Genomic DNA, 10930 nt, shown 5'->3' with positions numbered 1-10930 from the left:
AAAAAAGAATGAAAAAAGAAAAGGGAAAAAAGAAACGACGGAGGAAAAAAGAGAAAAGGCGAATTCTCTTCTCCGCGCGTCTATAATTGCCGAACTTCCGCGATAAACCTCGTTGTTCTCCTCGTCGTTGTCGTCGTCGTCGCCGTCGTCGTCGTCGTCGTCGTCGTCGTCGTCGTCTTTTCTTCTTCTTATCCTTCTTATCCTTGTTGGTATGATGTTTACGACATAGCAGACAGAGAGAGAGGAAGAGAGGGAGAGAGAGAGAGAGAGAGATTAGGACCTCCTTCCGCCAGTTTCTCCAGTCACGCACGTTTCCCGCCAACTACGCTACCAGCAACAAAGGCACCCCCACCAGCATCCCTTTTCGATGACCGCGCACGATGATTTTCACTGACTCTCTCTCTCTCTCTCTCTCTCTCTCTCTCGCTCTCTCGCTCTCTCTCTCGCGCGCGCGCGCACCTAGCCACGTGGTGCACGGGCGCACCTCGTGCGAAAACAAAGCGCGCGTATATACCCTTTCACCTGCGTTATTACCACGATGAACCCCCACGCGGTCACGATGACGTTTAAAACGATAAAATACGAGATCGCTGGACCTATTCTGTTCGATCGTAAAACTTTGGACTTCATTTATCGTCCGAATTCTTTGGCTCTTATCGGAATACTCTTACGGTACTTGTACTTTGGTCATCTCAACGAATACTAGTACTCCTTTTTTTTTTAATAACGATTTCAAACTGATTATAGAGAAGATAATCGGTAAGCTTAGCAGACTGTTAACAGAGCGTTTAAATATTTCTGTTTTTTTTTTTTTCAGGTTTTATTATTAGCTTTAATATAATATGTACCATGTTCTTTTGAGACAGTTAATTTTTTTTCTTCTTTTCTTTTTTTTTTTTTTTAATGTGTCATTAGAATTGACGATTAGTTATTTCAAATATGTTGCGATTCGATCATCAAATGCCGAACAAGTTATGTATTTACTATGTGTTGTATGCTCCTATTACTTTAAGTATTACCATTTCGATTTAGTGTATGTATAAATATATTTGTGCAGTAATGTGTCTGTGCTTATATACTTATTATTATTTCCAACTAAATCATTGAAATAAAATCCTAAAAACAATAGTCAAATATTCGGTTTTGTAAAACGTGTTAATCAATTTCACAAGGCTTTCTCTCGTAGTTATATAGATAAGTGAAAAAAAAATTAAAAGAAAATAATAATAATAATAATAATATATACATATATAGATATACATAGTTAGATGAACCGAAGCTAGCACGTTGCTTCGTTTCAACTCTATCGTCGATAGACGCCGTTCTTTCGCCGGTCGCAGATAAAAACGTCAAAGGCGAACGTTGTAAATCTAACGGCACGTACAATGCATCCTTGTACCGACCCGATTACCAGTTATCGCCGCTCGTAATGCGTGCACGACGATAAGGGGTGTCCGATCTGGAGGAATCTTTTCTTCATCATCTCCTCTTCTTCTTCTAGTTCTTTTTCTTCTTCTTCTTCTTCTTCTTCATCGGCTTCTCTTCCTTCTAGCAAGATTTTGCATGTTTAAATCACATACCGATACGAGCTAAGATCTTTCTAAACTTCTCCATTTTCAAATACAAATTTTCCAATGTTAGAATATTAAATATATCAAATGTTTCTTTCAATCTATAATCTGGGAAAGTTGAGATCCTTCGGCGAGTTCTTTCGACCTGTAAAAATATCAGACATTGGAAAAATTATTTGAAATTTTACGAAAAGATGATATTGAATTTTCGTATATTTCATTTAAAAAAAAAAAAAAAAAAAAAAGAAGAAGAAGAAATAGAAGAAAAAGAAGAAGCAAAATAATAACATTTACAAGTCTGATTAATCTTAAAGTGAAAATATCGAGAAATTATTTTCTACCGGCAAGAAAGAAGTTCTTCAAAATATAAAAATATCAAAGACATTAGAAACCACTTGCAGTTTTATGAAAACGTAACGTTAAACTCGTATACGATATTTGTAAAAAGAAACAAGAAGAACAGACAACAGGAAAGGATCACATATAAATTATTTTATAATGCTTTTTCGATCGAGTAAGTACGGTTAATCATAGCATAAAACTTTTCAAAAAATCAGATCTCTCGTCGACTAAAAGTTTAACCGAACTCTAAAAATATCAGAATGTCAAAGCTATTGAAATCCCGCTTGCAATTATTTATACATGAAAATATAACCTTAAGGAAACTTGCGCGTGGAATATTTTGTGAAAAACAAAAAACAAAAAAGAAAGAAAAAACAAAACAAAAGAAAACAAAAGAACAACTATTTTGATCAAGTGTGGGTGTTAATCATGGCGTCTAAAAAGTGACGCGAGACAAAAGAGTATTTTTTTTGTTCTCTTTCTTTCCTTCTTTCTTTCTTTCTTTCTTTCATTCATTCATTCATTCATTCTTTCTTTCTTTCTTTCTTTCTTTCTTTCTTTCCTTCTTTTATATATTTTTTTTTTTTTTAAGAGGGTGTATGCATGTAATAAAGAACGTTCACCTGTGTAGTAGAGTAGCGCGAGTTAAAAGAAACGTACGATTCGGTCAACGAACGAGGAACGTCCTCCCCCCTCTTCCTCCCTCTCTCCCTCTTTCTCCTCCTCATCCCTCTGCTCTCGTCGCGCGATCGACCGCCCTTCGTATCGCGACATTTTACGACGTATACCTTGGGAAATTGATTCTGAAACGTAAAATAATGAAATCTGACGTAAGGTTACCCCCATGGGATTTTGATTGGGCCGCATTCATGTTAATGCACGTACGTACCGGTGGTGCCATCTATCGAGATTCGACACTTTTTGTAACTTTAGTTTATTGCGCGCGGGACACGGGATACCTTCGTTTTTTTTTTTCGTTTTTTTTTGCATTCTTTTTCTTCTCTCGTTTGACAAAATAATTAATAAATGAATGTTCTTTGATATAAATACTTCGAGAAAATATTTTCTAGAATCATCGAGCTGATAAAGAAAGAGAAAGAAAGAGAGAAAAGGAGAATCTGGTGTAGCTGAGTATGTGTGCGCGTGTGTGTGTATGTGTGTATGCGTTGGACGCTGCATAAAAAAGAAACGGAAAATTCAAACGGACGTTCATACTTATGAAGGTAAGATTTTTTTTTAAGAATTATATCTTACGATTACGAAGTAACTAAAACGTTTTTGTTTTGACACGTTCTATCAGAAGAGGTTATTCGATTTCATAAGATCATAACTTCGAAGAGAAAAGAGAGAGAGAGAGAGAGAGAGAGAGAGAGATTATGCGAGTGTATGTATGTGTTAGGATGTCGTATAAAAAAATTAGTAAATTCAAAACGAATAAAGGTAAAATTTTTTTTTCGATAATATTATATCACACGATTAAAGTAGTTAACATGGCCGGCTCGTTTTGGCACATCATATCAGAAGAGGTTATTCGATTTCGAATTATGTATAAAGTATTTATATAAGACCACAGCTCGCCATAGCTGATTATCTTTTAATTATATAACAGCTTATAAGAAACGTACGATATTCCTGTGAGGTATGAAAGAAATTAATTTGTTCGATACAGCTCGATTTAATTAACATTTTAATTAACCTAGAGAGCGTACTTAGAAACATTCGTTCGATAAACGCGGAGGTAAATAAGTACGTTAGCATAAAAGCTGAATATTAATAAATATAATGAAAGTTTAGAGATACATATTAGACATTTTTTTTTTCGTTTCATTTTTATTCGTATCGATAATCGACCAATGAAAGCTTATTAACATCGTCTAAAAAATTTGACCAATCGCGTAGTAATAATTCTTCTAACGAGTATTATCGACCAATCAAAATGAGATAAGTAAATTAGCGCGAAATTGATGTACGAATCATTCGAAATAAACGCGTCTAATCGGTACATTTGAACGATCGAAGAAATTAAATCGATTCTGTCTACAATAATCACAACGAAATTCAAAGTCACACATAATTCGTCATAAATTATTCCCCGAAAAATTAGAGATAAACTCTTTACTTTCTTGCTTAATACGATTGATTTCCTTTCCTGGATAAGTAAATTAACTTGCATTATTGACCATTGGAAAAAGAAAAAGAAAAGAAAAGAAAAGAGAAAAAAAGAAAAAAAGAAGAAGTACAAAGAAAAAGAAAAACTTGCGGCGAGAAAATATGTACAACATGTGTAGGAGGTACTTACTAACATATATCCCTATACAATATCTTTCGATTACTTTTCCGATATCTTGTTTCTTTCTTTCTTTCTTTCTTTCTTTCTTTCTTTCTTTCTTTCTTTCTTCCTTCCATTCTTTCATTCTTCCTTTTCATTTCTTTTCTTCTCTTTTCTTTTCTTTTCTTTACTTTTCTTTTCTTTACTTTACTTTACTTTTCTTTTCTTTTTACGAATCTCAAGTAGGTAGTACCTAGGTACCCAGTTCAGAAAATCGACTTTTAAAAAAAAGCAAAGGAGTTCTTTTCGAAGGAGGTATTCGAAAAAGCAAGGCTACGGTAATTCGACGCCCCGTTAAGAATCGCCGCGTAGATTTCGCGCTGGCTCGTTCTTTCGCTCCTTCTCGTGAGACAGAGACGGAGACAGATAGAAAGAGAGAGAGAGAGATAGAGAGAGAGAGAAAGAGAAAGAGACAGAGATAGATAAAGAAAGAAAGAAAGAAAGAAAGAAAGAAAGAAAGAAAGAAAGAAAGAATGAGAGTTTGCCTCTTCGAAGTTCTCGGCCAACCGAACGTATTTAACGATCTCAAAGAGAAAGAACGAACGAAAGAACGAGAAAGAGAGAAAGAGAGATGTGGATATATAGAGAGAGAAAGAGAGAGAAAGAGAGAGAAGATGATTTCTTTCTCTGTCGCACCAACGAGAAAGGAAGGAAGGAATGCCAACGGTGGCTAGATGGCCGTCCCAAAGACGGTTAGGAAGACGAAGAAAAGTGCGCGTTAAGCGGTCGAGGCTGCCGTTGTAGCCGTGGCCCGACTATATTTATCCGTCGATGCAATATTTGGCTGCGTCTCTCTCTCTCTTTCTTTCTCTGAGTTGAGAGAGAGAGAGAAAGAGAGAGAAAGTCTCACTCGGTCGGCCACATTCGTCTCTTCGGAGTCTCGCGCTTACGAACGAACGCTCTTCGTATGAACGAACGCGGCAGCTCCAAGCAGCCAGCTCGCTTTCTTTCTTTCTTTCTTTCTTTCTTTCTTCCTTTCTTTTTCTTTTTTCTCTCTCTCTTTCTCTCTCATTTCTTCGTACAACATATACATACATATACATATATATATATATATATATATGTGCATGCGACGCTGTTCCTTCTTCTGCTTTATCACAATGAACGAGGCCGTATACGTATGCATGTGTATACACGTATATATACATACATACATGCATACGTATCATATATACATACATTCATATTATATATATATATATACATATACGAGTATATATACGTGTACGTAGCGTTAGGCAGTAGCTGTCGTTGCAGGCGTGGCTGGTTCCTTGCCCTCTGTCGCGTATTTATATCTAGCGCGCGAGTAGAGCGAATGCATTGCGGCTCGCTTCTTGTTTGCCGGGACCGATTCGCTCTCCTTCCTCCTCTTTCCCTCTTTTTCTCTTTCTTTCTTTCTCCCTCCCTTCCTCTCCCTCTCCCTCTCCCTCCCTCTCTCTCTCTCTCTCTCTCTCTCCCCGTTCGCACTCTCCTTCCTCTTTCTCCGTTCTCGAGCTCCCACCAAACCTGCTCTTGCTACGACCACGACTACGACGACGACCATGACGACTACGACGACTACGACGACGACTACGATGACTACGACGACTACGACGACTACGACGACGACTACAACGTCTACGTTAACGCCTAGCGCCGGCTAATCACCGCGACAGGATGATTTTTCCCTCCGATCGACGAACCTGCTACTTCTCTCCCTTCACGATATCTCTTTCCTTACCCCACCCCTCACTCACCATCACCATCGCCATCACCATCGCCATCGCCATCCCTCCTCCTCCCTCTACACTTCCTATCCTCCTTATCCTCCCTTTACCCTTCTCCCTATACTCCCCTTTATCCTACGCTCCTTTCCAAACTTGTCTATTCGACGAGCGAATCCTCTTATGGCTAGTTAATTTTTCTTTTCGTTTGTTTGTTTGTTTGTTTGTTTGTTTGTTTGTTTTTTTGGTTTTGTTTTGTTTGTTCTTTTTCTCTTGCGTTCGTTCTCTCTCTCTCTCTCTCTCTCTCTCCTGCTGCTGCAACAGTCCCTTACCATTCTCCTCTACGCGATACTTCTTTTCTATTTCCTATTTCCACCCCCACCCCTCCTCACCCCTCCCACACTCACCCCTTTCTTCTACCTCTTTCCGATCCTACCTCCGTTCGAGCGAATCAATCGGCTTATGGTTAATTGGTATTTTTGTTTTCGCTTTTCGTTTCCTGCTCTTTTTTTTCTTGCGTTATTTAATTACAACATCAGACGTTTACCATTCTCGTAACAATCCTTTCCAGAAAGTTGTCCTAAGTTATTCGTAATAACGTATTAACGAATGAACGAATGAACGTACCGAGTAAAGTACTTAGAACTACGTTAATCCTTTATCCTAAAGAAATAAATTCGTCTGTTGGTATGGTATATCGTCGTTCGATGGTAGTATTCTTATTGTTGATATTGGTATTGGTGGTGGCGACGGAGGCTTGTAATTTAATGTAAGATTCTTCGTGGACGAACGAAGGAATGAGCGAACGAACGAACCGTTATCAAATTTCAAGAGCGTCGCATAACGAGCAACGATAATGGTCTATCGCTCTTCGAGAATATCGATAACATTTATGTATATATCTATGTACGTGCGTACTTACGTATATATGTATAGCTTCGAAAGCGGGGAGTGAGGTTGGCCTGGTGGGATGGCGGGATGTTGGGGTGGTGGTGGGGGGTGGGACAGAAAGAGGTAAATATAACGGTTTGGAGAAAATTCAAAGAATGCGGAGTACTGCGAGATAAACGTTTCGATGACCATCATGTTGGTGCTCTTACGTTGATTTAACTTTACTTTGAATGATGAATTTATCAAAGAGATGATTGAAAGAGAGATACATGAGAGAACGTGAAAGAGCAACAGAGAGAGAGAGAGAGAGAGAGTTTCATATTAAATGTTCAATTCTCTTCTTTTTTTTATTTCTCTCCTTTTCCTCTATCAAAAACTCGTAGAAACGTTATCGCATAGGAAAATTTGAAAAATTAATTAATTTCTCATTAAAATTAATATGTACCGTGTGAAAAATGTTAGGTATCCTTGAGTATCGCATTATAGAAAATGTAGGTAAAATATTATGTTTAAAAGTAACGACGTATATTGCCTATGTATTTCTTACGGGGAAAGAGTGAATTAAAAAGAATAAAAAAGAAAGAAAAAATATGTGTATATATATATATATATATATATAAAAAAAGGGAAAAGGTACTTCTTTTAAATTGCACTCGCATATATTATTTCGTGTCTAAATGAGTATTGACAAGTAGTATACCGTATGATGTATTATCGTTTATAGTTAATTATATAAAAGACATATTGATATTAAACATCATAATTGTACTCATTAAATCGAATATTAAATTTATTAAATTATAAAATTCAATATTCGACGATGTATGCATGTGATGTAACATCGTGCAACGATAGATCGAGCATATAGATCTCGATATTACATTTTTTCATTGTCTCTTTGTTATCTACCAAAAATTTATATTTATAAAAAAATCTACGAATTATCGATCCACAAAAAATATCTATTTATCCATACGTCATAAGAGATATAATAGTTGAAGTACATAAGTTCATAAGATTGACATTTTCTTTGATAGTAGTCGAAGAAGTAGAGTTCTCGAGACATCGAGATTCGTCGTACGATCAGACGCGTTTGATTATTGGTAATTAATTGACGTATAAATGCTCTCGTATTGCGAGATAAAAGAAGGAAGGGGGCAATGGCTTCTTCTTCGGTCGCGCGGCCCGCGTCGAGAGAGCGTAAACATTCGTCGCATTTCGATCGATCGTAACGACGACGACGACGACGAGAACGACGACGACGACGACGACGAGAACGACGACGACGACGACGACGACGATGACGACGACGACGACGACGACGAAAGTTTGTCGTTGTCGACTATCGGCACGCGGTTTCAACCCCTTTTTTCACGATCTCCTCTTCCCCATCGTTTCGTTTATTCGCCGCTTTATTCGCTGCTTACGAGCAATCCCATATCGATTTAGATTTATCTATCTTTTTATTTTCAAATCGATTTATTTCTCTCTTTCTCTTTCTTTTTTTTTTTTGGTCCGAACCTTCAATCACTTTTCTATCAAAATTATTCGACATTTCGATTATGTTCTTTGTTTCGTTCGTTCGTTCGTTCGCTCGTTCGTTCGTTCGTTCGGTTGGTTGGTTGGTTGGTTGGTTGGTTGGTTGGTTGGTTGGTACATTGCTTTGTTTGTTTATTTATTTTTTTTTTATAAAAGAAGGAACAAACAAAATTTGTGTTAATAATTCGAAATTATTCGATAGAATTAGTACAATTTCTATGTAGAGTATGTTTGTGGATAAAATTTTCTATAAAAAAGAAGAATAAAGACCGAAATTACGTGTACGATATGTTAAAGTTACATTTTACACGCTCTAGTGTTAATCATAGTGTACGTGTCCTCATTATAATATTAACTTTTCGAGATATTAACTGATTCTAACTGCGATTATTTTTGTTCCGACAGGAAGAGAAAAAGCTGAAATAAATTTTTCTTGTTTTTTTTTCTTTTTTTTTTTTTTTTTTTCTTTTACCTTTTAACGAAAAGCGGTGCTAAAGTCATTTTACGTATTAAAAGATCCAATATCTTGTCCCTCGTAGCGTTATTCTTACAATTTTTAAAACGTCACATTACAAAATTGCATTACAAAAAAGAATCACCTTTTAAATTAACAAAAAAATATAATTACTTATTTCTGTATATATTCGTTATTAAAGAAGAAAAAAAACATCATTTTTAAATAATACCAACTTACGGATGTAAAAATATCTCCGAAACGAACGGGAAAAGGGTTAAATCCAAAAACGAAAAAAGAAAAAAAAGAGAGAGAGACGGTAAAAATTTAGATCTCCTATGTAGCTTTTTAATCTCTATCGAAAAAGGAAAAAAAAAGTGGAAGAGAGAGAAAAAAATTGGAACAAAAAACAAAAAAAAAAAAAAGGAAAAAGTGATAAAGAAAAAAGAGAGAAAAAAAAAAACAGGAAAAAGAAGAAACAACAAAAGTCGTCCATTAGTTCGTTTGATTTCTCTCATATACAAGAGGAAGATAGTCGTGATCTTGAAAAGTTCTATTGGAAGGATTAATAAAAAGTGTGCCTCTTTAAAGTATCGTATCGTATCGTACTGAGAAAGAGAGGGAGAGAGAAAGAGAGAGAAAGAGAGAGAGAGAGAAAGAGAAAGAGAGAGAGAGAGAGAGAGAGAGTGATCTTCCCCTCACGGTTGCCACTGTTACAATTTCAAACAGTCCTACGTTACTCATTTATTTTTTATCGGAGAAAAGTTTGTTGACCTTGCAGTGCGAATCGCCAGGAGTACATTCGAGGAAGCACGAAAGTGGGGTAGAGAGTAGACGACAACGTCGACGACGAACTCGAGTCGTTGCTAGTGGTGGTAGTGGTGGTGGTGGTGCTGGTGATAGTATTAGTAATAGTAGTGGTGGTAGTGGTGGTAGTGGTGGTAGCAACGTTAGGTGTAGAAGGGGTAGCTGGTTAGGGGTGGTGCCGACGAAAGGGTCGAAGGTGAGCCTCGTAGCTCGGTGAAGCGAGTTACTTTACGCGAAATATGCCTCTCTCTCTTTCTCTCTCTTTCTCTCTCTTTTTTATATATATATATATATATATATTTCTCTCTTATTATTTCTAGAATATAGTTAGTTAATATAGTAACTTGCGTTCATAAATTTTAACGTGTTAATATATAAGTTTAGATCTAATGGTCACGATTAATTCACGAATTAGTAAAACAATGTAATAAATAAAAATATTAATTTGTTAATTTACAAAAAAAAAAAAAAACAGAAGAAATCTTACAGTACTTATATAAGTATGTATGTCATTGATAAAGTCAAGTATTACTTCGATATATAATTACATTCGATGAAAATAGAAATATTAAAGAAGTAAAAATCAGGTGAAATTCAGTGTCACTGAATATAAGATATAATTCTTCTTTTTAATCACTTAAATATTTTGTCATTTATCAAATCCTTTTATCATCAAATTTTCCTTTTATCTTTATCATATAATTTGAGTTGAGACACAGGGAATGGGAAGCAATTCCGTTTCCGATAATCGTTCGAATTCCTCCAAGGGACAATGATAATAATAATAAAAATAATGATAATAATAATAATAATAAAAATAATAATAATAATAATAATGACAATACGAGTGGGTATAACAGAGAGAGAGAGAGAGAGAGAGAGAGAAAGAGAATAATACGTACAAAAGAAAAAAGAAGAGAAAAAAAGAAAGCAAGAAAGAGAAAAGAAAAAAGAAATCTTCAGAACGGAAAGGCCGTCGCCATGGTCTCCATGGGTCGCCATAGTCGCCGTTATAATCGCCTCCGTACGTAATATTAGAGTCTGCGCTATATACATAAAACCCGTACCAACATAATAATCATTCGAGGTGGATGCACGCAACAGTGTTGCTCATACACGTATACATACCTTGGTGTATTAACGCAAATATAATTAGGTAGATAGTTACATAGTGTGCGGTTAAGGTGGTGGAGGAGGAGACGGGGGTGGGAACGAAGGCGTGAGTTACTACACTTCCTAACAAGTTCATATCCGAGATTCGTCTTGGATCTTCGAGTTAGGATCTATGTAACTT

The sequence above is a fragment of the Vespula pensylvanica genome, chromosome 9 (assembly GCF_014466175.1).
Source record: "Vespula pensylvanica isolate Volc-1 chromosome 9, ASM1446617v1, whole genome shotgun sequence".
Classification (NCBI taxonomy): domain Eukaryota; kingdom Metazoa; phylum Arthropoda; class Insecta; order Hymenoptera; family Vespidae; genus Vespula; species Vespula pensylvanica.
This window is presented reverse-complemented; position numbering follows the sequence as displayed.